Consider the following 5230-nt stretch of genomic DNA (forward strand, 5'->3'; position numbering starts at 1 on the left):
ATTATTTAAGTTCTTATTTTGGCTATGCTATTACAGAAAAATGTAAGCCATCTCTTTTACAAGGTCTAAAGATTAAATTGTGCATCCTACAGATTCCTTCATAATAGAATTAGTTTCCTACCTTGAAGAGAATAGATAAATGAAAGAACAAGTTGGGCTTAGAATAGAGAAATGAGGGAGCAAGTCCTAGATCGCTTGCTGACAATAGCAATATCACATGAATACTTAGCAAACTGTTTCAACCATTAGATAACAACTTAAGAAAACATTTACCAGAAGGTCCAATGCCTTCTATAAATTTTAAGAATCATGTATTTGAAAACACCTCTTAAATATCTAACATGGTGTAGTTTGTTTAACCAGTAAACTTAAGCACAACCATATAAAATGTTTTTAGTTTCTTTCTACCAACACGTTTAAAACATATGATACACAAATTCAGGTCACACAAATTAAAATGTATTTTTGATTCATTTTAGCAGCTTAAATTTATGGACAATCTTAGCTATAAGCCATTTAAAATAAAACTCTTAATAAAATTTCCCCATGTGGACATACAATGTGTACACACTTATAACATAGCATAATAGACCAATATAGCAATTTTAATAATAGCTTTTAAAATCTTTAACTCTTTTTGTAGATTGCCAACTGATTTGAATTGCTTTTTTTTTTAGTAACCTCAGTTAACCATACTTTCTCTCAGTTGGTACTGTTCATACATTATTGGCTTCATCTGTTTACAGAGCCATCCCCAAGTACTGAATACAATAAAAGTGGCTGGAAAAAGTCCATAGGAACCTATAGGAGGACAGCTAAACACAGGACCAACAACGCTTACTTTTATGAGCAGCACATCATATATAACTGTGGATGACAAAAGACTTTAAGTCGCCATGTTTAAAATTATAAACATATCAACCAACAAGAGGCACTTGCCTACTTCACAGTATTTTTGAAAGCACCTGTAGGATTTTACAAGTATTTAACCCTTTAGGCCTCTGGGGCTTTCTCATTAAGATAACTATCATGTCTAGTAACACAAGATCATTAGACTTTTTAATTCTCAAACATTTGTATTAATAGCATTTTCCAGTATAGAAACTTAAAGTCTGGTACCACATCACATCTTGATAGTCCTTCTAATATAATCCAAATAGACTGATTAGTTGGTGTCTCTATAAGATGAGAGACATAGGTCCTTCGATTTTTTCAGTTGGGCCCAAACTGGAAAAACCAAAGTTCAGGATTTATTGGAAATTGTAGAGACCAGATTGTTTGAAACTTTGATTTTTTGAATGCCTGTCAAGAATGCCAAGAAGGCTCAAAATCCAAAATATCTGGTTGAAATAAGATTCCTTAAAATCATGACATAATATAGACCAAATTTGATCATTGTTACAGGTGATTATTCAAATCTTTGAAAATAAGCACATATTTAAATAACCCATAGCTCTTAATAAAAATTCAGCTGTTTTTGAACAATTAGAATTTAACAGACATCAAGAGAACATAATAGATTACTTTAACACATTGCTTTAACAGAGCATCAGAGTTTAATTCTATGTCAAAGAGAAATTGAGCTTCCTGTGATCTTTTGCTGTGAGGTTTCCTTCCTTTACCTTCTTTCATATTGGTGACCGTGTTTCTGTGTTTCTGTGTGTAACACATCTTTAAGCATCTTTTGCAGGGCAGGATGAGTGGCAACAAATTCTTTCAGTTTCTGTTTGCTATGAAAAGTCTTAATTTCACCTTCATTCACAAATGAGAGTTTTGCAGGATATAGTATTCTGGGCTGGCAGTTTTTCTCTCTTAGTACCTGGGCTATGTCTCGCCATTCCCTTCTAGCTTGTAGGGTTTCTGATGAGAAGTCTGCTGTGAGTCTAATTGGAGATCCTCTGAGAGTAATCTGGCGTTTCTCTCTTGCATATTTTAGGATCTTTTCTTTATGTTTCACTGTGGTGAGTTTGATTACAACATGTCGTGGTGAGGATTTCTTTTGGTCATGTTTATTAGGGGTTCTATAAGCTTCCTGTACTAAGATGCCTCTGTCCTTCTCCAAACCTGGGAAATTTTCTGCTAGCATCTCACTGAAAATGCCTTCTAAACCTTTCTCCCTCTCCATGCCTTCAGGAACTCCTAGAACCCGAATGTTGGTTTTTTTAATAGTATCCTGTAGATTCCTGACAATATTTTTTAGATTTCTAATTTCTTCTTCTTTTCTTTGGTTTGCCTGTTTCCTTTCCTGTTCTCTGTCTTCTAATTCTGATATTCTCTCTTCTGCTTCGCCCATTCTGTTTTTAAGGCTCTCTAATGTGTTTGCCATTTGATCTATTGAGTTCTTCATTTCATTGTGGTTTTTTGTCACTATCACAGTTTCATGTTCTACTAGTTGTTTCATTTCATTTTGATTCCTCCTTAATATTTCATTTTCACGAGAGAGATTTTCTATCTTGTCCATGAAGGATTTCTGTAGTTCAAGAATTTGTTTTTGAGAACTTCTTAATGTTCTTATCAATTTTTTGAGATCCGCTTCTTGCATTTCTTCGATCTCATCATCTTCATAATTTTGAATTGGGGTGTCTTTTTCATTTGGGGACGTCATAGTGTCTTCCTGGTTCTTGTTAGCTTGGTTTTTGCCTTTGTTGTTTGGCATGTTGGAGATATTTGGTTTCTTCACTGTGGTGTTTTTTTCTTGTTACACTATGACTCTATATTAAGTGGACTGTCTGCTTTCGGTGGAGCCTTAGAGGGTTGAGATGAGTGTGGACTGAGAGCTGTGTTTGGTTCCTCAGTGTTGAGGGTGTGTCAAAGATGATACTCCCAGGTTAGGTGTGGTAAATCTCTCTTTCTTTTTTTGATTCAAAAGGGAAGTAATTCCGCACAGCTGAACGTAATTGGAGGTAGTTAGCAGGCAAATGATATACCCACAGGAGCCAGAGATCCCAAGCTCTTTCCCAAGGACTACACAGGGAATCTCTGCTGCCCTCAGTGTGGGCTCCAATTCTCCTGCAGTCTCCCACTGGGTTGCCAAGTTAGATGCTAATCTCCTGTTATTTCACCCCTCCCCCCAGAGTCAGGTTTTTCTGCTAGGTTCAGGGCTGGTGCAGACCTGAGGTTGCCCTGCTTATGACGTATGTCCAAAATGGCGCCTGCTCTGTCTTGCTTGCCTTTGAGGGGTGAGCGGAGAGAGAGAAACTCGTGTCCGTATGGGTCACCTTTTTTTATTTTTTTCCTCTCTCTCTTCTAGTTAGCCTGGTGAATTTTTCCCCACAGTGTTCCAAGCCTCGTTCCCTCTAGCCTCCTCTTTCCGCTTGCCCGCTGGTGTCTCGGGCTATTGAGGTTCGGCTCACCTCGCGTTCCAGCGCTGGTGTGTTGAGTCTGTCGCTGGTGTCCCGAACTTGCGCTCCCACACTCTCCACGCAGGTCCACTGTGAATCACTAGTTCCGGAAGTGTTTCCTCTGCTGTTTCATCCCCTACTCTTCCTTGACCCTGCAGTAAAGTGTCTCTCCCCCGGACTAATCGTGTGCTGCCTGCCTATTCCGCCATCTTGCTGCTCTCTCATTTAAGCATTTCTAAGTGTATGTTGAGTAGTGTTGAGTATAAGCAAAGTGCTGTGTGACCAATATTCAGAACTGTTTTTCGTTATGAGACTGAAATTCTCTACCCAATGAATGAAAAATTCTTATAATTCCAACATCCCTAACTCCAAGTAACTGCCATTCTACTTGCCATTGCTCAGGCTACAGAGTTTTTAGGAGGTACAGTGATTTTTCAGGGTCATATAACTGAGAGGGTAGAGGGAACCCTCTTGGAACTCAGTTCTGTCTCTGCAAAGCTGGGTCTTGATTGTACCCAGGTACTCCCTGAGGTTTTTGGATTAGGCTATGTGGCATACATGTGTGTGATTATGGACATGGCATGAGGCAGAAGGAGGATGAAACTTTGGAGAGGTCTTTTCTGCTGAGGAATCCCATGAAAGTGGATGCCAAAAAAATGAAATCAATTTTTTGATGAAACTCTACAATAGGACCTGGAACTCAAGCTTTCTTTGCTGAAGACCCACTGGAGAAAGCCATCTGTTCTGCTCTGTCCTGACTTTCCAGGGGCCCAGACTCAAGAAATTCTGCAGATATTGGCTCAGCTCTCATTATTGATTCCTTGGACATTTGGGCAGGAAGGATCCCATGGTGATTTCAGTTGTCCCAAAGAAGGAAACTCTAGGCAAGGCCACCACTCTGATCCCACTTGGGCATTGCAACACTACTTCCCCTTTTGTGTGTGTGTTTTTGGAGCCTCATGTAGGGTGTTCTGTCCCATACAGGAACAATTTATTGGAAGAGTTAAAATATGGGTCAGCCTGTTAGGTTTACACTCTAGGTCATGGCAGACAGGATGGGAAGAAGAATGATGTGATTGTGCTCATCTTTTATGTGAATCCTAAGCTAGAGAAATGTTCAGACAAAAATCTGTGTTTGACCTTGCTAACAGAAAGTTACCTGGAACAGAAACAGTATTGTTAGCCAGATGGGGTTATGATACCACCAGACCTACCTTTAGAACCATTGCACAGGGGCCAGCGCTGTGGCACAGTGGGTTAACACCCTGGCCTGAAGTGCTGGCATCCCATATGGATGTTGGGTCAAGTCCTGGCTGCTCCACTTCCAATCCAGTTCTCTGCTATGGCCTGGGAAAGCATTAGAAGATGGCCAAAGTCCTTGGGCCCCCGCACCCACATGGGAGACCTGGAAGAAGCTCCTGGCTCATGGTTTTGGATCAGTGCAGCTCCAGCCATTGGGACCAATTGGGGAGTGAACCGTCAGATGGAAGACCTCTCTCTCCCTCTCTGCTTCTCCTTTCTCTTGTAACTCTGACTTTCAAATAAATAAATAAATAAATCTTATTTTTTTTTGACAAGCAGAGTGGACAGTGAGAGAGAGAGAGACAGAGAGAAAGGTCTTCGTTTGCCGTCGGTTCACCCTCCAATGGCCACCGCGGTAGCGTGCTGCGGCTGGCGCACCGCGCTGATCCGAAGACAGAAGCCAGGTGCTTCTCCTGGTCTCCCATGGGGTGCAGAGCCCAAACACTTGGGCCATCCTCCACTGCACTCCCTGGCCACAGCAGAGAGCTGGCCTGGAAGAGGGGCAACTGGGACAGGATCAGTGCCCCGACCGGGACTAGAACCTGGTGTGCCGGCACCGCAAGGCGGAGGATTAGCCTAGTGAGCCA

Source organism: Lepus europaeus, unplaced genomic scaffold, assembly GCF_033115175.1.
Source record: "Lepus europaeus isolate LE1 unplaced genomic scaffold, mLepTim1.pri SCAFFOLD_3_1, whole genome shotgun sequence".
NCBI lineage: Eukaryota > Metazoa > Chordata > Mammalia > Lagomorpha > Leporidae > Lepus > Lepus europaeus.